Source organism: Malaclemys terrapin, chromosome 4 (assembly GCF_027887155.1).
Source record: "Malaclemys terrapin pileata isolate rMalTer1 chromosome 4, rMalTer1.hap1, whole genome shotgun sequence".
Taxonomy (NCBI): Eukaryota; Metazoa; Chordata; order Testudines; family Emydidae; genus Malaclemys; species Malaclemys terrapin.
In genome coordinates, this window is record NC_071508.1 from 83,105,992 (window position 1) to 83,133,139 (window position 27,148).

The window sequence follows — 27,148 nt, forward strand, 5'->3', positions numbered from 1 at the left end:
TCACTTGAAGAAGAAAAATGGTTACCTACCCTACAGTAATAATGGTTCTTCAAGGTGTACTGTCCACTTGTATTCTATGACATGCCCTCATTCCCTCCTACTACAGAGTCCAGACCAACTGGATTCTGTACTAGTGAAGGAACTGAGGGATGGGTGGGCCCCCTCTGCCCTTTATGTCCTTCAATGGGGGAGCAGAAGAGAATCTAGTGTGAAGGTGCAACCTCAATGGCTACTGCTAGCCAAAATAATGTGAGCTTGTGCACATGGGATGCATGCACACCAGAAGCAGAATCCATGTAAACAATACATCTTGAAGAATCACAGCTACTCTAAGGTAAGTAACCATTCTTTCTCTTCCTCGCCCTGCTCACTTCCCTCCTGCCTTCTATTCTTGTCCTGTTTGCCACCACTTTTTGTTCCTTGACCACTGTGAATATTTTCTTCCAGCGGCTGACCCACCTTTTTCTCATTAGTTTCCATGCAAAGGTAGGATCCATTACCTGCAATTGTTAAGTAGACCATGTGGAGAGCATGAAGCATTAGAGATATGGGGGGCTTCTGGCAGAGAGCGGGAGGGGAGATTAAGGACATGTTTCAGCAAACATTTAGCATTGGCATACCTTCCTGTTTAATGAAACTACCTCCAGATTAGTGCTTCCTTCCTGATCCACCTTCTTAGCCCTAGAAACAACCAGTTTGTGTTATCAAACTAGAATCTAGAGTTATCAAATGTTTAAAGCTATTAGTGATAGAAAGGCATAGGAAAGAGAGGGCTTTATGAAAAATGGAAAAGAGAAAGTTAAATGTGGCCAATACAAGTGCTAGGAGCATCTGGAACAATGTCACTGAGTTGGAAATGTGTGTTCATGTGTGTAGCAACAAGACAAGTGAGAGATAACTGGAGTGACAGAGATTGGTAAAAACAAGAGGAGTGGAAGTGCAGATAAAGAAAAAATCAACACATAGAAATGAGATGAATGTTTTGATTGCTATAGCAGAATTTTTTGGTATGAGGTAAAAGATAGAGAAAGAAAAGTGAGTTTTTAGATGGGGCTTGAGACCTACTGAACAAGCTAAAAAGGACGGCAAGAAATATTTTTGATTAGATGAACCAAAAGCTACATCAGCTACAGCCTCTTCCACGATTTCTCTGGCTGTTTTTGGTGGTAGCTGGGGAGCAGCTGCAAAGAAAGTTTTATGTGAGAATCTCTGAGCATATTATTTTTATTCATTGACTGGGGATGTGTGAAATGACAGTTATGGGCTTGGAGACTATGGAGAAGGTTAAGGTTTCTTAAACAGATGCTAGGGAACATTTCATGTGCAGACTAAGAAGAAATGTTTTTGCTACAGCAGCTGATCCCCATGTCCAGAATTAGTAACACACTGTCAGGGGCTCTCTCTGGCTATGTCTACACTGTACACCACTGGCGGCAGCATGTAGGGTATGCGTAGTTACATGCCTCGTTGAAAAGCAGGTTTCATCCAAGCTGTGGTGTTCGCTACATGCGGCAGTGAAAGGCTCTGGTGGGTGGGTGGGTCGGGGGTAGTGGGGAAAGGCTCTGGCTGCAGGGAGCTGCTGGAGCCTTTCCCCATTATGTCCACCCACCGGAGTTTTCCCCCACAGCTGGAGTATGTCCCCTGTGACATGGAAAGTCTCCCTGCAGTGGGAGCTGCCTGAGCCTTTTCATGCTGTCTTTCTCTGCAGGTTCAGGCAGCTCTCTGCAGGGGTGAAAGATTCCAGCAGTGGGGAGCTGCTGGAGTCTTTCCCCACTCCCTCCTCCTGCCCAGAGCCTTTCCCCACTGGTGGAGCCTTTCCCTGGAGTGGAGTGGACTCCATCAGCAGAGAGGCAATGGGACACTACACTACTGAAAATAGCAGTGTAGACAGGGAGGCACTGCTTGCATGCATGGAGAACTGTGTAGGTTGCATACCCTAAAAGTTCAGTTGTGTCTTTACTCGCTTAAGCAATGCCTCACTATCTACACTGCTATTTATATCCATGGTAGGGGGGCATGCAATATATGTATTCCCTGCACTGCCATAACAAGTGTGCAGTGTAAACATAGTGGGCAAGATACTTTGTCTGCACATGCAGAAAACACTTATCCGCTGTTATGTTATCTGAGAGGGAAACACTTACTTAGAAAGGGGCATAGGTTTATGTGAGGAGCTGGCCTGATGCAGCATCTGTAAGGCCCCATGGGTCTATAACTCAGGCCTGCAAGGCAACTGACATCTTCATGCTGCTATCCAGCAGCAGCTATGACCAGCTAGTTCTCCACTGCTCATGACCTGCTGTGGTCCTGCCTCAAGGAGTCTGTCAGGCAGCAGCCGCATGGCTCCTCATTGGCTCCCCACCCTACCTAAATCCAACAGGCATTCCAGGAAGTGTCCAGAGATCAGCGTGGATCTCCTGTAACTGCCATGATCATTCCTTCTCCCTGCTCCTGAACTCCCAGCTTTGACCTCAGCTTGATTTGGACTTTGCCTCCTGACCTGGTCCCTGAAACCTGACTTGGACTCTAATCCTTGGAATCAACCATATCCTGGAACCTCACTACAAACTCCTCTGTTACTCCCAGCTTCAGGTTTGACCCTGCTCTGAGTCTTGGTGATGACTTTCCTTGTTAGGACGGTCATGGAAAAGGGGGGAAACAGTGAGATGGACAAATTTGCAGATGATACAAAATTATTAAAGATAGTTGAGACCCAGGCAGACTGCAAAGAGCTACAAAAGGATCTCTCAAAACTGGGTGACTGCGGAACAAAATGGCAGATGAAATGTAATGTTGATAAATGCAAAATAATGCACATTGGAAAGCATAATCCCAACTATACATATAAAATGATGGAGTCTAAATTAGCTGTTACCACTCAAGTAAGAGATCTTGGAGTCATTGTAGATAGTTCTCTGAAAATATCCACTCAATATGCAGTGACAGTCAAAAAAGCTAACAGAATGCTGGGAATCATTAAGAAAGGGACAGATAATAAGACAGAAAATATCATATTGCCTCCATAAAAGTCCATGGTACGCCCACAACTTGAATACTGTGTGCCCCAGATGTGGTCGCACCATCTCAAAAAAGATATATTGGAATTGGAAAAGTTTCAGAAAAGGGCAACAGAAATGATTAGTGGTATGGAACGGCTTCTGTCTGAGGAGAGATTAATAAGACTGGGACTTTTCAGCTTGGAAAAGATGGCTAAGGGAAGATATGATTGAGGTGTATAAAATCATGACCGGTGTAGAGAAAGTAGATGAGGAAGTGTTATTTACTACTTCTCATAACACAAGAACTAGGGGTCACCAAATGAAATTAATAGGCATCAGATTTAAAACAAATAAAAGGAAATCTTTCTTCACACAATGCACAGTCAACCTGTGGAACTCCTTGCCAGAGGATGTTGTGAAGGCCAAGACCATAACAGGTTTCAAAAAAGAACTAGATAAATTCAAGGAGGATAGGTCCATCAATGGCTATTAGCCAGGATGGGCAGGAATGGTATCCCTAGCCTCTGTTTACCAGAAGCTGGGAATGAGCGATAGGGAATAGATCACTTGATGATTACCTTTCTGTTCATTCCCTCTGAGGCACCTGGCACTTGCCACTGTCGGAAGACAGGATATTGGGCTAGATGGACCTTTGGTCTGACCCAGTAGGGCCATTCTTATGTTCTTATTCCTTCTTGTGTGCAGGGCTGTGATGGGGTGTACAAACCCCTCACAGGACAGCAAAGGGTTGAAGATCAGCTCTGCCCTCAGGAGACTCCACCTGTGCCGCACATACTCCATTTGGAGGGTGGGGTTCAAAAGGGAGCTGGCCAGCTCAGCTGAGGGAGAACAGGGGAGAGAGAAGGACCCGCTCTGGAGGACACAGCCAGACTGGGAGGAGGAGTGTCGGTGAGCAACAGCTCTTACAGGCTGGAGATAGGTAGGCAACCCATGAGCTAGTGCTTGCTGGAGCAAACTGCAACTTGCCGCAAGAAAGGGGGACCTAGGAAGTGACCTAGGGAGCTGCTTTGAGGCACCCCGGGGTAAAAGGCATGGGGCAGGCCTCTCAGGGCCCTGGGTTGGAACCTGGTGGAGTGGGAAGGTCCGGGTTCCCCTACCCCTCCTATTACAACCCCCTAGGCCAGGTGACCGCCTGAGACTGAGATCCCCTAGGTGGGGTACACTGGACCCGTTCACAAGGGCAAACACATTTGTGTACTGGCCAAGGTTTGAATCCAACCCATCCAACAGCAATAGAATATCGTTAGCACCTGATGATAGGTATGAGAATTGACTAGGCCAGTTTCTAGCAAATAATATAATCTGTAGAAGCTACATGCTTTACAGACAGCGACTGAACCTCACATCATCCCTGTGAAGTAGGCAAGTGTAAATAAATTATGCCCACTTTGTAGATGGAAAGATTAAGGCAGAGAGATTAAATGCTAGCCAAAACTGGGGTTAGAAGTGAGTTGTGCCTAGTTTTTAGCCAGGTGCTAAATTCCATGGACCATACTTCCTCTTTAATACATGTCCAAATCATAAAAACAGTAGTACAGTTGGCACTGGCTGGCCTTCATGTTGGCAGCTTTTGCAGACTGAGAAGACCCTGAAGACTAAACTTTCTTCTGTGCTGAGGGATGGTCCCTAGAGTGCTAGGATGTGGAAAAATGTTGTACCTGTTTGAAGGACAATAAGTAAAGGACTTCAATTTCCAAGGCTGTCAATCCCTCTCTTTTCACTAGTTCTAAAATTCAGTAGAACAGGGTTTTTTTTTAATTTCTACTTCTTTTTGTTCCCTTTCTTTCTCATTATTATTTTTCTTAAGAAAATGAAAGAAGAGCTCCCCTTGGGATTACCAAGTGTCTGAATCCCTTCCAGATTAATGGTTTCTGTTTAAATAAACTCCCCCGGTTTTCATTAAAACCATTGTGCTCTTGTTAATTAAAACCAACCCTTGGAGTATAATAGTGATTACAAACCTGAGCATCTGCCCAGCATACTGAGCTAGGACACCTCCTGTAGGTCAGAGTGCTGGCAGTGGGAGATTTCAAGTCCTGGACGCTAGATAGAGCTTTTAATTATAGATTAAATATGCTTTTAAATCTTCTGAAATTAGGAAACCATAACATATTGATTTCCAGGCACAGTTTAGTAACCATTTTATGGTAACTTGTGTGAAATAGGAGGTAACTGATTTGCTGAGGTCTCATTTTTTCTCAGTCTGAGATATCATGCTTCAAAGAACTTAAACCAAATCTGAAATTGGATGTAAAATCATGCAGTCAGATCACCCTGAAAGGAGAAAATGTATTTTGTTAATTAATAATAATAATAATTAATAATAGATGCTTCTGTCATACAAATAACTTTCTACCGCTGAAATCTTTGTTATATTACAGCTAACACTGCCTGTGAAATCACAGCTATGCAATCCTTGAGAAACAATGAAATGTCTTGGTAAAGCAACATAGCTTAACCCACATTCCTCACATTAATCAGGAGTGCTAACAGACTCCACACTGCCACACAAAACTCTGTTCCACTTTTAGCATGTGTGGAAACACAGTGCACACCTTAAAATCCTGTAAATCAGAGTCCAACACAAAACCTTAATGCTGACCTCAGCAATATTACCACATATTTACTACAGACATATGATATATGCACTGACTAGATGAGGGGTCAGCAACCTTTCAGAAGTGGTGTGCCGAGTCTTCATTTATTCACTCTAATTTAAGGTTTCGCGTGCCAGTAATACATTTTAAGGTTTTTAGAAGGTCTCTTTCTATAAGTCTATAATATATAACTAAACTATTGTTGTATGTAAAGTAAATAAAGTTTTTAAAATGTTTAAGAAGCTTCATTTAAAATTGAATTAAAATGCAGAGCCCCCCAGACCGGTGGCCAGGACCCGGGCAGTGTGAGTGCCACTGAAAAGCAGCTCGCATGCTGCCTTCAGCACACATGCCATAGGTTGCCTACCTCTGGACTAGATGTAAGATGAGTAATATGTAGGGGGTAACTATGAGGACAGGGTTAAGGTTTTGTGTTGGAGCAAAGGGTTTTTTGTACAGAATCACTTTTCTGACCTCACATTCATTTATATCTACTCAGGCTATCTCAACCTACTGTGGACCTGGCCGGTCCCTGCCCGGCCCACTTAAAGCATGTCTACACATCATAGAAAAACCTGTGGCTGGCTCATGCCAGCGGGCTCGGGCTGTGGAGCTGTTTCATTGCTGTGTAGATTTCTGGGCTCGGGTTGGAGACTGAGCTCTGGGACCCTCCCATCTCACAGGGTTCTAGAGCCCAAGGTCCAGCCTGAGCCCATAAGTCTACACAGCAATGAAACAGCCCTGCAGCCTAAGCCCAAGACAGCTGGCATGGGCCAGCTGTGGGTTTTTTCTTTGATGTGTAAGCATACCCTTAGAGCATATCAATACTGCAATCACAGGGTGTGATTGCAGCTCATGTAGACATACCAAAGCTAGCTTTAATCTAGTTAGCTTGGGTACTGGAGCAGTGAAGCTATGACAACACATGTCTCAGTGTGGGCTAGCTGCCAGAGCTAGCTCCCAGGGTTTCAGATGGGCTTACACATTTGTTACTATCTGTGTTAACACTGGAGTCTTAGTCAATAATTCCAGCTCAGGTAATTACATTCTGCCTCCCTAACTTCCCAGTGATATTCTGGGCTGGAGAATATACCACAGAAATAAGGTATAGGGCAACCCAGCAATATTTGTGTGTGTTTGAATAGTCTGGGAGAGTCAATGAGATGAGGCAAATAAGAACTTTTGTTCTTCATCCATCCCACCTCCCTTCAGGTCTGTTGCACTGAGGGCAGATACAGCAGACATAATCCTGAGAGTTGCTAAAGACCTGCAACTTCTATTGACTTGAGCATTGTGGGTATTCAGAACCTCTCATAATTAGGACATTCGTGAGGAGCCACTGGATCTCTTGTTTCCTGCTTTTCCAGACTTCTATCCATTTTTCCTTGCCACCATAGTTACCAATGAAATCTCAAAACCAGAGCCCACCCTAGCTGAATTTGGAATTAGTTTTACTGCCATTCACAGATACTGCCATTGGCAGTTGATTGATGGTTCTGACAGAATCCTGAATAATATTTTTAAGATTGTAATGTGTTATTAGAAATAACCCTCATCACTAATTATTATTATTAATAATAATCCATTCTGTTAGTCACACAGGTAAGAATTTGTTTTAAATGTATGATTGTCTTTACAGTGGCACAAGAACAACAGGCATAGACAGACCAACAGAAGATACAGCCCAGAAGTGGAGTGTTTAAGCCAAGACAAGTGGTTCTGGTTTAGAATGGGTTCCTGTTGTATTTGTTGCAAAGAAAGGACCAATATCCTGCATAGACAACAAAATGGGTCCATTGTACTCTCACTTACATCAGTACAAATAAGGAATAACTCCACTGAAACCAATGGATTTAAACTGGACTAAAAATGTTGTGAGTGAGATAGGAATTAGGCCCACAGAATATTCTAATGTGACAGGCTCATGCTGATCTCACATAACTGAGATCCAGCACTAGAACTGCATGGAGCCGGATGTTATTGGATTACAGGGGTTTGTGGGACTGGGAATGCTTTTTCTGACTACAATCTGCCTATCATTGCAGAACTCTAGTTTCATTTTCAAAGAAATCCAAACCTAAAAGCAAAATTCAGCTGAAACTGCCATGTTTTACCTGGTTTCACATAAAAACTGCATGAAACCATTAGAGTTGATGTGAAGCCATGAATTGGCCTGAGGATTTCTGGAAACCGACCACAGATTTATTCTTCAATGTTCAAAAGGGTCACCCTAAGTTGAAACTGTGACAAAAATCAGCTGAATTCATAATGAAACTCCAAAGTAGTTTAATTTCACGTCTTTGTATTTCACTGTGTTTTAGGTTCCACGTAACTCTAGTCATATACCATAACTGTAGAGCAAGACCCCAGTGACAATATTGTGATCTCAACCTCCCTCAAACATTAAGGAATTTCAGATTAGATTTCACAGGTTGAGTCCATCTCCATTAATACTCTTGCAGAATGTTCAGAGCTGGATCCTAACGTTATGGCTTGGGCCCATCTCTGCTTAACATATATAATAGAGATTGGCTTGAACCAAACATCTGGATCTAAATGTCCTTGGTCATTTGGGGGGTTCAAAAGAAGAACCCAACCCTAGATCCAAAATTTGCAAATGGCTCTTATGCTATGCAAGGATGAACCAAAATCTTGATTAAAAAATCTCCCAAAACATAGGGGCACAGTTTGAAATCTATATCCAGTCTTTGTAGTTTGAACCAAATTCCAGCATATATTAATTTCAAATTTCTTATCCAAAGATCAAATTGAGACCCAGTATAAATGAATGCAATTTTACTAAATAAAAAAAAATTGGCCTTTACTTACACCACATCTGAATTTGACCTAAAGCAGCTAGAAAGAAAAAACCCTTTAATATATCTCCTTAATATTCCAAATTTTGCAGGGGAAAACTTCACTGGTGGAAGGCAAATTAGATATTATTGACAGGTTGCAATTAAGCACTTTCACTTTCTTGCTCAAGTGAAATTAATAAAATGCTTTTCCATTTACTGCTGGCATTTAATAGCTTTCCTGGAATTCCCCCAGTGATTCTGCAATGTGTTCCTTTCAACTACACAGGCTTCATGGTATGCTTTGTTATTTAAACAGGCTGATAATGGTAAAAGGAGCATATTTAATTAAGTTCTTGTTTATCATAAAGCTAATGGACTTAGACTAATGATCAGCCAAACCAAGGTCTGCTTTTTTTTTTAATTTAACAACTCATCCATTTTCTTAAAAAGTTAAACAGTAAAATATTGCCTATACTCACCTAATATAAATATCATTCTTCCAGTCTTCTTCCCAAACCATACCTCTCAGCTAATTTGAGATAGTTAATGACCCTACCCTAACAAGGCAGGATTGTTCCCTAAGGTATATTCTCCAGCACCCTGTCCAATTGAATTTTAAATGACTCACCTGATAACACTTCTTCCATGTCCCTTGGGAGACTCTTCCACAGTCGAATAGAAACCACTACTAGGAAATGGTTCCCGATATAAAGCCTAAATTCTTCTCTTCGTCAGTTTCATCTCATTACTTCTAGTAATCCCCTTAGTCCATCTAATTCTTCTCTTTGGCATTTTCAAACTTCAGATGTTCAAGGTTATCATCCTCATTAAGTCATCCCTTCATTTACCTACTGTTTCTCACCATCAACCCCTTCTAGTCTCCCACTTTTTCTCACCCCTTCCTCATTTAGTTGCTCTCGCAACCATCTGCCTAGAATCACCCAGACATCCCATCACCCCATCTGATGCCAACCTGGTCATTGATACTTAGTTCCGCCACATTCCCCACTCACCTAGAGTCTGATTCTCCATTGCCCTGAGCCTTTTGTAATCATTTACACCAGTGCAGAGTGAGTGCTAAGTGGGTGCAAAATTCTACCAAATCAAAATGGTACCCACTTTGCACTGGTGTAAATGGCTACACAAGGTGCAGGGCAATGGAGAATCAGACTCTTAATATCTCATTCCCTGCAGATGCCTCTACCAGGTTCAGAAGAACTTTTCTCCCTCTCCCCACAGCAGGGCCTTCTCCTCTGGCCCCTTCCTGGAGGCCAGATGTTCTCCTTCCTCAGGCTGGCAACCTGGGAAGAGGGTTGGCCTTTCCTTTCTCCTCTGCCTATTGAGGAGTAAGGGGCACCATAGGACACAGCTCCTACAGCAGTCAGCACAAGCCCCTCCATGTGTCTCCTCTCCCATAGGGTCAGGACATTCCTCATGCTGTATAAAACATGGGCAAACCCAGGTTCGAGAGACACATGTACGTATTGGGGCCTGTGGTGGAGGAGTCACGCAGGCATGGTTAATGCCAGGATTTTCACAAGCATATGCAGGTGCAAATGGCTTGGTGTATGGCCCAAATGCAGTGGAATGCAGGTTTGGGCATTCAGGGCATTTGGGGAAAATATTGTTAGTCATGATCAACATTTCTGTCACTAGGTTACTGACTCCAGGCTCTAAAGATGACACTATAAATGTCAATGTTGTTTATGATTTTACTTCTGATCATTTTAGCAGAAACATCCAACAAATGAGCATGTTCCTGAATCCTAAACTACCTCACACAGCTCTCCAGGACCAAAAGCCCCAACAGTTCCTAGCCTTGCTGTGTAGCATTTAAATCCTCTTTGCTTCAGAATACATAGGGCCTTGATTATGCTCAGAAAAATGATCCAGGAAAACTGGCCCTTTCCTACTTCACAAAACTGCTGTTTTCTGTGTGTCTGCACATCAGACCTAGTCCCTTCATAGACATAAATTAGTTTTTCTTCCTGTTAACTGTGCAGAGAAAATACAGGTACAAGAGAGCAAGATAGAGAATGTATTCTGTCTCATTTATCAGCCAAACAATTCTTGGGTAATTTCCAGTTGCAGCATATTTATTTGTAGTGATGGAGTCAGAGCCAGAAAGAGACAGCTGCATTTTGAGAACCCAGCTGGAATATGTGGTGCCAGCACTTAGAAAATGATCTTTGGACTTGTAAACGGAGCACATCTGATTTCAAATCACAGAGAAGATGAATGAGGAATCCCACAATGATGTATTTTCAGTTAATTTTCTGACTATAACTCCACTATCATTTTGAATATTTTTGAAAAGCACACTTAAAAAAAAAAAAAGGGGGATCATGTTGAATGAATGCATTGCAACAACTCCCTGCAACCTCTGCCCCATTTTAATTTGGACCTGTTCCCCTCATGGCCTGCCAACCTCTAGAAAATATCTAGGAGAAAGATTATTTAAACTGGAACCTAGATATTATCACATTGGAGTAGACAAATGGGCTGTCTAATCCAGTATCCTATATTTACCAGTAACCAAAGCTGAATGCTTCAAAGGAAAGTGTAAAACCTTGTAATGGAATTAACTTTGCAATTCTAACCAATTCAGGGGTATGTTCTTTCTGATTCCTGCTGGAGATCTGCACCGAAAGTAATATCACTGCTGAAGGTAGTGAGAAGGTAATGAACAGGAGACAGGTTTCCCCACAGGTTTCCTGTGCAGCTGGTAAGCACCCTCCAACTTCCAGTTAAAACAAGTAATCTCAGTCCAAATTCTCCAGAAGTTAGAGGTGTGGGTGGGAGAATTTCAATTCCTAATGGGCTAAAATTTGGGGTGGTTAGCATCAAACTAAAGGCTAAATATTGTTTCCGTGAATCCAAAGGGTTCATCTGAGAGCTACGGCAGAGAGTGCTGGCAATCGCATTCTCACGGTTTCTCCTTCTTCCTGGTTTACTGTATCTGACAAGGGCTACTGGTTAAGCAGGACTTGCCATTGGGTTGTGAGCAGCTACCCTCTCCCCACCACACACCCCAAAGTTCTCAGAACTTCCTCTCCTTGTTTCTCACAAAATGCTTGTACCAAGTGTCTATCCATTCGGTTTGAATCAGAGGCTTTAGTGTCTTATATGGTCATAGGCTAATGTGTAATGAACAACACACATATGTATTTAGCTTCCTTGCGTCTTAGCAAACCCCAAATGCAGGGATAAAATACTGGATTTTAAAATGTGGTGTTTTTTCATAGATGCTGGAACCAGGGTGCTGGGGGTGATGCCACACCCCCTGGCTTGAAGTAGTGATAAAAACCCAAATATGTGGTTTCCACCTTCAGCACCCCCACTATAAAAATTGTTCCAGCACTACTATGGTTTTTTGAGTGGAAGATTTCTCTACAAAGAGTACTGAGTTTATCTCACTATACACAATTTAGGACTGTGTATAGGGGAAATGAGCACTGGTGATATAGGAAACAGAACCCAAGAATAGTTCTCTGCCTATGCCTAAAATTTCTAGAATCTTTTCCCCCATCTTTTTATTTCCCACTGATATCTCCTGATGCCTTCTCGGGCATCATCCTTTTACCAAGGAAGAGAACCTTGTGTCTTGATTTTATTGCCTTTTACCTCATTGATCATGTTCTTGCATGGCACCCTGGCACAATACTGAAGTGCCTTCCAAAATTATGAAGTATACACAAGAGATTTTTCTCTCTAATCCTTTGAGAAGGGACTGGACTTCAGAGTAATACCTCCTGCTACATAGGGTACGTAAGGCCTGTACTTTATTTTTCGGCAGTATAAGCTCCATCCTCCTCCAATACAGACTACTGGAAGCAGGAAACGCAGCTCTCTATTTTGTAGTAGTCTTCAATGAAGCCTCCAGTAATGCAGTCTAATGCAGGGTTGTATTTGTAGAGAGGGTTCTGAAGATGAAGCTGTAAGACAGCTGTGTGTAGAAAAAATAGGTAGAAAAGGTGAAGGCTTGTGGGAATCGCAATGTGATAAAAAAGAGGACATTAGAAAACTTTGTGTTAGAGATCAGAGGGGTTACAAAGGGCACTTGCTTAGCCCAGAACTATAGCTGACCCACCTTGTGATGACTTGAAGAATGAATACATCTGACCTAAACTTGCATTAACTTTGCTTTCAGAGCAAGGGCCTTGGAAAGGCATCGAAGAGGATGGGTCAGATAAGAATCATGAGACTGGCATGAATAAAGGGTGATGCTAACTCCATTAGTAAAGATTAAAGAAGGAAATCAATATCTATGTCATCTTATTTGTATTAATAATTTTAAACATTAAATGTATAATAGGTCATTCTGACTGTATGGCTGGTCAGAGATGGACTCTGAGAAAATGTTATGCCACCTTTCACTAGGAAGGTAAATTTCCATATATTTGCAGTAAGATCTGGAATTGACTTCTGACACTTCGAGTCCCATGATATTAAGGCTCTCTATACAGCTAACACAGAAGCAAATAAACATGAAATTTTATTTGCTAAACTTTATTAATGTACAAGGCTAAAATGAGTGTAAACGGGCATAGTTGACTAAGCATGGGACTGGATTCCAGGAAATGTTAGAAGGTCTTCAAGGGAACCAGGGTGGACATTTTACTTAGATACATGTGATCTTTACCCTCTACTGTCAACTTGCTCTTTGTTTTGCCTACCAACTTCCAGGAAGTCCTGAGTTCTCATGGCGGCTCTGACATTGACAGACTCCTCACCTTAATGTCTCAATTTCCCCACCTGTGAAATGTTGAAAATATAATCATAGAACCATAGGACTAGAAGGGACCTCAAGAGGTCATATAGTTCAGTCCCCCTGCACTGAGGCAGGACTAAGTATTATGTTAGAACATCCCTGACAGGTATTTGTGTTACCTGGTCTTAAAAACCTCCATGATGGAGATTCCACAACCTCCCTAGGTAACTAGATCCAGTGTTTAACTACCCTTACAGTCAGGAAGTTTTTTCTTAATGTCTAACTAAATTTTTCTCCTTAACCACCAAGGACAGAACAAAAAGTAATGGGCTTAAATTGAAGCAAGGGAGATTAATAACAACCTTTTACATAGTTTAAAACTATCATGCCCCTCCCCCTTTCAGTCTTCTCTTCTCCACACTAAACAAACCCATTTTTTTCAATCTTTCCTCATAGATCATGTTTTCTAGTCCTTTAATCAATTTTGTTGCTTTCCACTGGACTTTGTCAAATTTGTCTGCATCTTTCCTAAAATGTGGTGCCCAGAACTGGACAAAATACTCCAGTTCAGGCCTTATCGGTGCTGAGTAGAGTAGATTACTTATGTCTTGCTTACAACACTCCTGTTAATACATCCCAGAATGATTTTTATGTTTTTTGTTTTGTTTTGTTTTTTTGCAAGTATTGCATTGTTGACTTGTATGTAGTTTGTGATCCACTATAACCGTCAGATCCTTTTCTGCAGTACTTCTTCTTAGGCAGTCATTTCCCATTTTGTATTTGTGCAGTTGAGTATTCCTGCCTTGGTGTAGTACTTCACATTTGCCCGTATTGAATTTCATCCTATTTATTTCAGACCATTTCTCCAGTTTGTCAAGATCATTTTGAATTCTAATTCTGTTCTTCAAAGCACTTGCAACACCTCAGAGCTTGGTGTCATCTGCAAACTTTATAAGGGTACTTTCTATGCCATTATCCAAATAATTTATGAAGATATCAAATATAATCAGACTTAGGGCACATCCCTGTGGGAACCCACACAATATGCCTTTCAAGTTTATTGTGAACCTTTTATAACTACTCTCCAAATGTTTTTCTAACCAGTTGTGCACCCATCTTATAGAAGATTTGTCTAGACTATATTTTTTCTAGTTTGTTTGATAAGGTCATGTGAGATAATATAAAAAACCATACTAAAGTTGAGAGTTAAGAACGGCCATATTGGGTCAGACCAGTGGTCCATCTAGCGCAGTATACTGTCTTCTGACAGTGGCCAATGCCAGGAGCTTCAACGGGAATGAACAATACAGGTAATCATCAAGTGGTCTATCCCCTATCACCTATTCCCAGCTGCTGGCAAACAGATGCTAGTTACACTTCAGAGCATGGTTTTGCATCCCTGTCCATCCTAGCTAATAGCCATTGATGGATCTTTCCCCCATGAATTTACCTAGGTGTTTTTTTTTAATGCTGTTAGAGTCTTGGCCTTGTGTGACGAGATACTTCATTTTGTTTGTTTTAAACCTGCTGCCTATTAATTTCATAGTTCTGGTGTTATGAGAAGGAGTAAATAACACTTCCTTATTTACTTTCTCCACACCAGTCATGATTTTGTAGACTTCTATCATATCCCCCCTTAGGCTAGATCTATACTACCCGCCTGAATCGGCGGGTAGAAATCGACCTCTCGGGGATCGATTTATCGCGTCCCGTCGGGACGCGACAATCGATCCCCGAATCGGCGCTCTAACTCCACCAGCGGAGGTGGTAGTAAGCGCCGCCGACAAAAAGCCGCAGAAGTCGATTTTGCCGCCGTCCTCACAACGGGGTAAGTCGGCTGCAATACGTCGAATTCAGCTACGCTATTCACGTAGCTGAATTTGCGTATCTTAAATCGACTCCCCCCTGTAGTGTAGATGTACCCTTAGTCATCTCCTTTGCAAGCTGAAGAGTCCCAGTCTTATTAATCTCCCCTCATATGGAAACTGTTCCATATCCCTGATCATTCTTGTTGCCCTTTTCCAGTTCCAATATATCTTTTTTGAGATGGGGCGACCAGATCTGCATGCAATATTCAAGACGTGGGCATACCATGGATTTATATAGAGGCAATATTATATTTTCTGTCTTATTATCTCTCTCTTTCTTAATGATTCCCAACATTCTGTTAGCTTTTATGACTGCCACTGCACATTGAGTGGATGTTTTCAGAGAACTATTCAAAATGACTCCAAGATCTCTTTCTTGATTGGTAAGAACTAATTTAGACCCCATCATTTTATATGTATAGATGGGATTATGTTTTACAATGTGTATTACTGTGCATTTATCAACATTTAATTTCATCTGTCATTTTGTTGCCCAGTCACCCAATCTTGTGAGATCCCTTTGTAACTCTTCCATTCTGCTTTGGACTCAACTATCTTGAGTAGTTTTGTATCATCTGCAAATTTTGCCAACTCACTGTTTACCCTTTTTCCAGATCATTTATGAATATGGTGAACAATACTGGTCCCAGTACAGATCCCTGGGAGCCACCACTATTTACCTCTCTCCATTTTGAAAACTGACCATTTATTCCTATCCTTTGTTTCCTATCTTTAACCAGTTACTGAACCATGAAAGGACCTTCCCTCTTATTCCACAACAGTTTACTTTGCTTAAGAGACTTTGCTGAGGGACATTGTCAAAGACTTTCTGAAAATCTAAGTACACTATTTCCTTGTCCACATGTTTGTTGTCCCTCTCAAAGAATTCTAGGTATGATTTCCCTGATATATCACATCCCTAATGTGATATATCACATCTATTGCTTTTCCCACTATCTACAAGGCTTGTTACCTTGTCGGAGAAGGATATTAGGTTGGCCTGTCATGATTTGTTCTTGACAAATCCATGTTGACTGTTGCTTATTACCTTATTTTCTTTTAGGTGCTTCCAATTTGATTGTTTGATTATTTGCTCCATTATCTTTACGGGTATGGAAGTTGAGCTTATTCGTCTATAATTCCCTGCGTTATCCTTATTCCTATTTTAATAGATAGGTATTATGTTTGCCCCTCTTTTCAGCCATCTGGGACCTCTCTTGTCCTCCATGAGTTCTCAAAGATAATAGCTAATGGCTCAGGTCTTTGCAGCCAGTTACTTTATTATTTTTGGATGTATTTCATCAGGCCCTGATGACTTGAAGACATCTAACTTGTCTAAGTAATTCTTAGCTTGTTTCTTCCCTATTTTATCTCTTAGATTCAACCCCATTTACACTGATGGACGACTAACAGAGAACAATCACTGCTAATTTTGTTGGTGAAAACCGAAATGAAAAGGTATTTAACACTTTGGCCATTCCTGGTTTTCTGTTATTGTCTTTCTATCCTCATTTAGTAATGGCTCTACTACTACTTACAGTTCCTACTTCAAAAGGCTTTTTGTGAGGCCAAATTAAGCATGTGTAAAGCACTAAATATATGCTAGCTTTTCAATAAACTATTTAAAATTCTATTAGTTTCTAAAAATTTACTTATTAAATATATATCCCTTCTAGGTGACAAAAGGTCCATGTCCAATATACGCATCACTTATGTGGTGGGACACATCACTGTCAACTGAATATGTGATTTAGGTAACATTTTCTACTATATATAAGCTCTAAAAACCATATACTATTTAAGATGTATTTTACATATGATAGTAAACAGTTCAGGGATGAAGGGGTTAACCTTCTGTGTAATCTTAAAACCAAGTATATAGCATAAGATTTAACAGCTAAATCTATACAGTCCTGGTAATAGCTTGAATTTTGTAAATGCTTATTTTGTATTAAGCTTTACATATTTGATGTATAGAATATGTATTTCAGATACAGTTTGTTTCATAACTTTTATTATATATGGGATGAGGGAGGTAATATATTTTTTAAAAGATCTGAATCTTCCCTGGAGTCTGCAGCAGCTGGACTTCCAGGTGATGAGTAATAAGCCAGAATGAGCTACAGAGACTTTCACCTATGGGTAACCAGTTCATAGAATCATAGAATATCAGGGTTGGAAGGGACCTCAGGAGGTCATTTAGTCTATCCCCCTGCTCAAAGCAGGACCAGTCCCCAATTTTTGCCCCAGATCCCTAAATGGCCCCCTCACGGATTGAACTCACAATCCTGGGTTTAGTAGGCCAATGCTCAAACCACTGAGCGATCCCTCCCCCCAGTTACCAGTATGAATTCAGCCCAGGTCAGTAAGGAGTAAAAGTTGGTCCCACTAATGAATGTTCGGTAGCCTTTACATGAGATGAGTTTGAGTCTGGGTTCCAACTTCCACAGCACAAACTCATCACCACTCTTTATACTAACTGGCAAACTCAGCAGAGAGGCTAAGAATTGCCTGGGCCTTGGAAACTGAATTACACTGGTAAACCTACAGGAAGTTTCTCCAGATCAGATTTGAGGTCTGGTGCCATGGCAGTGTGTTGGAGAGCTTGCCTTCCTGACAACAGGGTCCTTCATTCACCAGAGCTCTACAGTCAGTATCTTTCATCAGCATTAAATCCAAACAACTTTTTAATTTTGAAGTTTTGGGTTTATGCAAACTATTTTAATATATTCAAATATTAGCTCTATGAAATAATGTCACATGGACCAGCATACAACTTGGCAGCTATGCTTTACTTCTAGCACTCCCCTCCCTTTTTCTTGTCTACGCTTACCCATATAACTATAATCCCCTTGCTCCCCCTCCTTGAGCCTGCATGGGAGAAACAGCTCTCTGCAGGCATGGCTGTCACTGTTCTGCTACCTCTTCCTAACACCAGCCAGCTCCTATGTAGTGCATGCGGCATCTCTGCTAGCTATATCTTGAAGACTATAGGGAGACTCCATAATATCCATACAGCAGCTGGCTAGTACCAGGAGCAAAGGAGACAGCAAGGTCAAGGCAGTTGGGCCTGAAAGAAGCCATTCCTCTTCTGCAGGCTGTAGATCCTGGACAAGGAGTCTGTCAGTACAGTTGAGAGATGTTTTCTTAGTCTCTTTTCTGGGATAGCAGCAAAGAGTGCTGTGGCACCTTATAGACTAACAAACGTCTATAAGGTGCCACAGGACTCTTTGCTGCTTTTACAGATCCAGACTAACACAGCTACCCCTCTGATACTTTTCTGGGATACTTACTTTTACTTTTAAGATATTTTGAATGTTGACAAACTATTGTGAAGTCAGCGCCTTAAGGAACGCCTACGTACTGCCTGACTTAAGACAAAATCATGAGATTTGGAAAGTCTCAGTAATAAACATTAGTTAATGATGGCTGAAAGATATATTTTTAATACAGTTTGATCTAGTGCTCCTAAACTACGCAGGACAGAAGCCCGGATAATTCAAGGAACTTTTTTAAAGTCCACTAGGGAAAGCCAAATATTATATTTAAATTTGTGTTGCAAAGATCCCAAATGAGATGAAAGGCCCATTGGGCTAGATGCTGTTTACAGACAGTCACTCCCCAAAGAGCTAACAGTCTATATAGACAAGAGAAAGGATGTTTTATTATTCCCATTTTACAGATGGGGAACTTTTTTCCATTTAGCTTATGCCCTCTAAGTATACTCTGCCCCCACCACAAAAAAATCCATGGAACTAATATGTTTGTTACCATCACATTGTTATATCCTTTCCCCACCCTGTATCTGTCTTGTCTCTTTAGCCTGCAAGTACTTCAGGGCAGGGGCCATCTACTACTGTGTTTGTGCAGTGCCTGAAACAATGGGGCCCAATCTTGCTTGGCCCTTGGGCACTACCATAATCAATTATTAAAAATGAGCCATTGCACACTGAAGTCATTGGTGTCAAGTATCAGAGGGGTAGCCGTGTTAGTCTGAATCTGTAAAAAGCAACAGAGGGTCCTGTGGCACCTTTGAGACTAACAGAAGTATTGGGAGCATAAGCTTTCGTGGGTAAGAGCCTCACTTCTTCAGATGCAAGATTCACTTGCATCTGAAGAAGTAAGGTTCTTACCCACGAAAGCTTATGCTCCCAATACTTCTGTTAGTCTCAAAGGTGCCACAGGACCCTCTGTTGCTTTTTGAAGTCAATAGGAGTCTTTGGATCAGGCCCTACATGACTTGCCCAAGGTTAAATGGATGTCTGGAACAGGGCCAGGAATTTAACCCAGTTCTTTGGACTCTCAGTTCAGTGGAATAAACACAAGACTTAATAAAACAGGACAGCAACCTTGCTCCAGTTTAAGGAACTCTTAAAATCCACCTGAAAAGGCAGATCGATCCAGCCTGAAAAATCTAAAGCTTTGATACTGAAGTCACAAGAGCTTGTGAACTCTGCAATGGAATACCTCCAGATTTTTTTATTTATTGTAACATAAAGGTTTTGAAATCAAGCACTCAAGTCAGGAAATTCCATATGTTAAGGTGCCAATAGCAAACTAACTTGGCCAAGTTACACATACATGGAATTCTCTATTCCTATTTAACCTTGTTAAATGTAAACATATTATAGATAATATCATCTGGCATACAGGGTTTGCAATATGATTGAGTTAATTGTGGTGGAATCAGTAACACTTAAAATTTCCTGATTTTTTTGTTGTTTGTTGTCTCATCCTTAATGTTACAGTAATCAGTTTTTTGCAGTTTAATATCTATGTACATTTTTGATTATTTGACAATGGAAAGCTTTTCAATTACAGCATGCAGAGTGGTATCTGTCTTGAATGACAATTTACAGTTTTTAGAGTTCTAAAGCAAGAAACAAACCCTGTGTTCATGCACTGAAATATCTTTCTAAATGATACAGACTATGATGGTGTTTGTAGAAGTCAGAAATGAAATCACCCCGAGGGGTAGCTGGCTTTATTTGCGAACTATTGCTTCAGTACTTTTCCAATTTTTCGAAGAAGAAACAAATGATGGATCATGATGGACAAGCCTTTCTGAATTGCTTTAATAGTTAATCTTTAGATGGTATTGTGTCCTTTATTGATAGCTGTCATGCACCTCACACATTTGATGCCCACTGCTGTGTGAACATTTCAGATTGAGATTGTTTCAGCTTGTTAATGTTTTTTTGAATTGACTGTGGACTGTCAACAAAGTGTCTCATCTTTCTCACACTTTGCGAAGATGAGAGTGCATTCTTAGTATGCCCTTCTTGAAGTGAAAGCTATAGAAAGGTCACAGTGTTCCCAAGTAGCTATTCAGTCATAATAAATATTGGTAGACTGATACCTCAGAGGCTGTAGGTTACAAAAACACATTTATTAGAGAAGGCCTGAGGTTACAATAATTAAGTGACAAGAGTGAAACATAACTAAATGAAACTTCAGTTGGATTGCAGGCACTCAACCGTGTTTCCCTTCCCTCGACCACAAACACATACATTCCCTGGTATAACTGCTCCAGGCAAGAGAACTCCCAGAGAAATTACCTGACACAACAGCCCAATCAACAGAATAGTTAATAAAACCTGTGTAGTGAGTATTCTTGTTTTCCACTATGAGATTCAAGTCTTGTTGAGTATGCATCCTGAGTCTATTGTCCATGCAGTGTCTGCCTGATGGGGAAGGAGGTAAATGAGTATGGATTTCTAATTAGTCCAGCATCCTCAAGAGCCCAGAACTCTGCTGTCCTCTGCTGTTTATGATGTTAGTTGTCTCAGAGCCAACCTACAATGGGCCTCCAGTGTGCCTGCAGGGGGATACTCAGGAAGATTAAGCTGAATAAACTGAAGGTGTGAATTTAAAGCATGTTAAACCCCTGTGTAGATGCTCTACTTCAGAAGTAAAGTGGATTTAGTTTGCTTTAGCTTAATTAATTAAACTAAAGTGAGTTAAGGCTAGTTTACTTCAGAATGAAAAGTGTCTACCCAGGGTTTTAATGTGCTTTAACTAAGGTCAGGTCTAACCTGGAAGGCATTGCCCTTATAACTAGAACAGTACACTACATTGTACTGCAGTTTATATCAGCATAACTGTGCTTTTTCTGTAGAGGTTATTCTAACTCTTCCTCCCCTCTGCCCCTCCCTGGTGAACCAATGCCTTCTTTATACTAGAAGAGATTTGTTGGTAAAAATATGCCAGTATAACTATAGTAGCAACTCTCTGAGTGGAGAGACAGCTTATAGTTGCAAAAGAACTCTTGCCAATATAGATTATAATCAATTTGCTAAACAAAATAAGCTCAGCTGGCAAAAGGACTCTTCTGCTAGTATAACTGCATCTATGCAAGGGCTTTTTTGGTGGCATAGCTATGTCAATAAAAATCACAACTCTGGGCAATATAGCTTTGCCAGCAAAAGTTTTAAGTGTAGACCAGGCCTAAGCTATACCAGCAAAAAAGCTTTTCTGGATAACTGTGTCTATATTTTGATCAAGCTACATCTCCACAAATAGCCTGCTGCAGCACAGGCTAATCACTTGAGTGGCCAGTTAGGGTCCCAGATGGGACTGTGCTTGGGCAGATAGCCTGTCGTGCACCCCATGCTGCCATGACTACACTGCTATTATTAGCAAGCTAGCTAGCTCAACTGCAGTATAGACATCGCCAAAGTGTCCCTGTGTGGACAGCGCGAGAGAGACTGTCTCTGCTGAAAAGAGTTCACAGTTTAAATAGACAAGACAAAGTGTAAGAGAAAGGGATATAATGCCCAAGTAGAGGGAAGAGTGATAGTTTGGAAACATCATGTTGGTGCAACTTTGTTTTTGTTATTTAAAGTCTTTAGGTGGGGTTTGTTAGGCTGGGGATTAGCTAGAGAGTAAAACAAAGGAAGGGAAGAGGTGAAGACTGGAGGCATAGTTGGAGTGAACAGTCATTCATCAGAGGGAAAAGAATATTACGAATGAGAAGTGCAGAAAGCAGACTGATGATGTCATCAGTATCTGATCATTTTCTGCTTTAACTGCTTCTGTAGCTGCCTTGATCTATGGCTGACTCCTCCCTGTGGTTTCTTTCTTCAAGGCCACATGGCTGGGGAAGTGGGGGCACTGCATAGGTCCTAGCATCCCCAGATGGGAAAACTCAACCTGCACAGTTCTGGTCCTTGGTGAGTGCTGTGAGGACATCTTGTTTATAATGATATATGTATGCTAAATGTGCATAGTAATTTGCATATCAAGCTACACCCAAGGCCCTAATCACCCATCCCCATTGCAAAACAACTGATATACTACTGCCCAGCAGGCCAGTCTGTTGATCACTCTGATACCTGAGACTAAGAGATGGGTAAATCAAATGAGGAAAAATAAGAAGCTTCCAAACCTTGTCCAAAAAAATCCAACACAACATAAACATTGAAGCTATTTTGAGATACAAAATCACTCCAGATTTTGGGCTCAGGTCAAGTTATTTGTCTGGGTTTTGTTTGTTGCTCTAGAACCTGTCTGGGCCCGGAAGCAAAAGCACCAAAGCTTCTGGTCAGAAGCTGGAAGTCATAAGACTGGAAATCTAATGGGACATTGTTATAAAATATCCAGTCCAATTTTTCAGCTCCAAGAGGCTCCGTTTGGAAAAGCAATGGGACAAGATCCTCCATTGGTGTAAATTGGTGGAGCTTCATTGAGAGGAATGTGAATTTACATCAGCTGAGGATCTGGCTCATGAACTTTTGAATGTTTAGCTGAACTGAACACAATTGCTGAGCATGTTTTAGTTCCCCACCTTTTCTGAAGTTAAAAGGCTACATTATTATACTGGGTCATTGTGGGTGACCCAGTAACAACATGGAAATATCTAAGCATGTTTAAAATACAGTTCAGTCTGGCAGTGCAGATGGTTAATTGGATCAGGGAACTGCCAAGTTTTATCTGGGTCCACTGACTTTGGAGTTGTGTTAAACTGTACAAGGGACATAAGAGATCATTGTAGATATGATAACACCCTGATTGTTAGACATCCTGGAGATGGTAAATTTACCCCTTTGTCAAGGTGAGAAGGATAAATGCAGAGAGATGGGCATTAGACTGTCACTGAATCTGTTCAAATTCCAACTTGGCAAAGCATTAAACCGGAGATCACTGTTGCCTCAGGAGAGTCTGAGAAGCTTCGGTTTGTTGTTTCACGCAATAGATGCAGTTTCCCAAAGTCATGAGCTTCCCTTAAGAATTCTCCGTTTGGACTAACAAGATTCCTCCATTTAGAAGCAAACTCAGTAATTCTGCTCCTGTACGTGGTACATATTTTCCTCTTAGTCTCCGCAAACATTTGATTTAATCACACAGTTCCCCTTCCCTCTCTTGAATTGAACATTAGCTATAGATCCAAAATGTAACAGAAAAGACACAGTGGTCTCTTTTTTTAAAATCCTAAAGTAATATTAGGCTTTTGTCTCAGGGAAATGATTTTTCCCTGAACAGATTAAATCAAACAGGCCTCCTTAACCAGCAAACAGAATGGCAGCAGCTCTTCACTCCTGAACTAATTTCTGCTAACAAAACTGATCATTCCTTTCTCTGGAGTCTTATTTATAAGTCTTAATCTATTTGATTTCACACTAAAAAAAAATGAGGAATGTGGCAGTGGGGCCTGAGCCTATTTATTTAATACAGGCAGACATGGGTTAGAAAGTTCATTTAATGCACAATGTCAGTACTAGTGGCATATGTTCTTGCTAATAATAATTCCAGTCTTTTCCCAGCACTGTAGTCTTCGGGTTCAAATTGATGCCAGAAGTGAAACACAGTCAATTCAAGAATTTTTTAGTTCTTTTAAAAATAATCTGTATTCAGATTTTGTGTGTGTGTGTGTGTGTGTATCTAGTGCTAGAGACTGAAACCTTCTCTATAGTCCTAGATCAGGTACAGCAGAGGCAGCAGGCACACAAGCTCACCCCATGCCCCAGCAATCTGCCACAGCCCTATCCTGGAGGGACCCGCTATAGGAGAAAGAGGAAAGTGCATACTCAATAATCCATTTAGCCCTAGGCCACTCTACCAAGCCTACCCATAAAAGGTCTCCTACAAGATCATACAGTCTTGGCCTGGGAAAGCGGGTGTATTGCATTCTAGAGCTCAACAGACAGGATTTGTGGCGTTGGAAGGGATGGGAGAAGTAGTGGGGTAGACTCCTGCAGAGTCTCCCCACCCAAATCCACTAGGAAAACAGCAGAAGATAATACAGCCTGTACAGTAAGTTACTAAAGTTCTGAGCTGAATGTAGATTTGGGTACCATGATTTGAGATCCAAGGTTAGGCTGTATTAACTGCAAATACACCTCTACCCCGATATAACGCAACCTGATATAACACGAATTCGGATATAATGTGGTAAAGCAGTGCTCCGGGGGGGGGGGGGGGGGTGTCTGTGCACTCCGGCAGATCAAAGCAAGTTCGATACAACGCCGTTTCACCTATAATGTGGTAAGATTTTTTGGCTCCCAAGGACAGCGTTATATAGGGGTAGAGGTGTACTTTGCTTCCCCCAGGCAGTGGAACCCCTGCTTTAAAAGAGATTCCAGTGGTTGTAGGAGGGAAGAGCATCTTTGAGTGTGTGGCTCCACTGGAATCATGTTTCCAAAGAACTGGGAGATAGAGCAAGAGTCCCTGGGAGTAGTGAAGAGGCACAGATTGCTCTGGCATCCAGTGGATCGCTGAGATCTCTGTTGCTCTTGGGGAGAGCCCACTGCATGTCTGGCTGTACGCCTTGCTCCTTCTTGTTGGAGAACAGCTCCCATTCCCTCACCTTGTCAAAGGAATTTGCAGAAAACTTGCAGTTTCTTGTCCCCTGCATAGTGTATTCCCTCACGGGGATGAATGGAGCCCAAAGTTACCAATTAGTGCCTATCACAAGGATGATTTTCTGCAGTTGCAGTCCAATTCCCAGTTGTCCACTGAATTGGACTGAAACCCCCAAATTAATCTCTGAACACCCATCAGAGATGGTAACAGCTTTTTGTCACTATTTTGCTGGGCTGCATTTGAGCCGGTGACCTAGCAGAGAGAGGCTCCATAGCCCTCTACTAATCTGCAAACTGTCCATAGTGCATTTCTTCAGTTTCATTTGGAATTTTGTATATTTCCCACCCTGCCATAAAACAGGTCTTCCTCTCAAAAGATGAATTCTGTTTGGCCTAAAGTAGGGGACAAATATTCCCAAATCTTTGAAAATGATACATAGAACAATTTTTTTTAAAATGAACTGCTGTAACTGTGTGGAGTACATGATGAACACCCCAAATGGGGAACTCAGCATACAAATTAGAGAGTGACCCTTTTAATTCTGTTTTAAACATACTTTTGTTTACAGCCTTTGTTTGTCTGAAGTGACAAATCACTAGCTCTCTGAGTCATCCCTGCATGCACACTCCATCACAGCTATCGTGAAAATCAACTGGAGCTGGGATTAGTTTAGAGGGGATTAGGTAAGTGGTGTCTCTCCTCCCTGCCTTTTTTTCTTTAATATTTTCTCTGTGTGAGGGTTTTTCACACACTGGCAGACTCAGAGATGTGGCAATGCAGTCTCCCTTACTAAATAAACCAGTGTGCTTCCTCATGGGGGTGAAATCTGCTCCAATGCAAAGGGTGAACAGACTTAAGTGGTGTAAAGACCTTATACTTGTGCTCTGCAATGGGGTGAATTTCACCTTATTAGAAGAGGGCTCGTAGAATGGTGTCCTCATCTTCGTTATATTTTATCACGGAAGACCCATGGCCAAATTCACCCCTGGTATGACTCCATTGTACTCAGTACAGAGACTACAGGGGTGAACTTGATTCCTGGTGAGCAACAAGGCCAGATTTCCAATTAGGCACAGTCGGCATGTGCATAGGGGCGCCAGCGTTCTAGGAGCGCCTTACCTCTCTAAAACTGTGTGCAATACGAAGGTCAGCTGTAGGCGGGGGAGGAGGGGGGCTGAAGATGTTGTGCGAGGGGTGCGCAAGGTGTAAATCCAGCTCTGATGACCAAGATTCTGTAGCTGAGAAGCAGCCCAGCAGTAACCCAGTACAATACAGAACCCTACTGATTTATTTGGTCAGCAAAAAGAGCAGAGGTAGTCTGTACTTCCATGGAGCTGCCCGCATGGCAGTCTCACACAACAGATACTGTAACTCTTGATTGCCTCCGGCCCTCGCACAAATATTTGTATATAATTTACAATGATAACTTGGATAGTGAAAAATAAAACAGAATTAGAAATTAACAGCTAATTAATGTCTGGATTGTGTCAATAAATCTTCAATTCCTTAAACAAGAGTGTTATTTTAAAAAGCCATAATCTACATGTCTGAGATGGGATTCTTACCGAGAGAGAGATTCATTGATTGATTTTCTTTTAGGGGAGGTATTTTGGTGCAGTGTGAGATTTCAGAGTCTGGGAAAGACACTTCAACTTTAAAGCTATTTTAGTGTGTGGTGATTATTTTGGCGGGTAGGGAAACAATAGTGAGGTACATTTAATTGTGGGGGCAAATTTTGATGTGAACAACTTTGGCATGAAGAACATTTCAGTGGAAGAGTACATTTTAGTGGGGTATAATGAAAGGGCCATTTTAATAGGGATAACGGCACGCTTCAGTGGGGAATAGACTTCAGTTAGATGGGATATATTGGCAGGCTCCACTTTGTGTTTTGTAGTGGTAGGGGCAGTAGTAAGGAGCATAGAGGGGCAAGTATGGTTCCAAACCAGGCATTATTAATGATAGTCAGTACTACCTCAGGGTCTAATGAGACCTCCAACATTAACTATTTAAGTACTTTCCAACCGCTGTTGCCAACTTTCATGCGATAAATAAGCACCTCGACTTTCACAATAAGCCAAAAATCAAGCTAATCCGATTTCAAAACAAGGCCAAAACAAGCCAATCCCTAAGAACCCCAACTCTCTATGTGACTAGATCCCTCCAGCGTGCAGCCTGGGACTGTGGTGGGCTCGCTGTGCATCCCTGACCCTCTTCCCCCTCCTCCTCCACTTGTCCCCCTTTGCTGGGAGCCGATCAAAAAAAAGCAGGAACAAGCTGCAACAAGCTACAAGCCAAAAAAGTTACAAGCCAAAAACTAGCCAACAAGCAACTCACAAGCCAATTAAGCCAA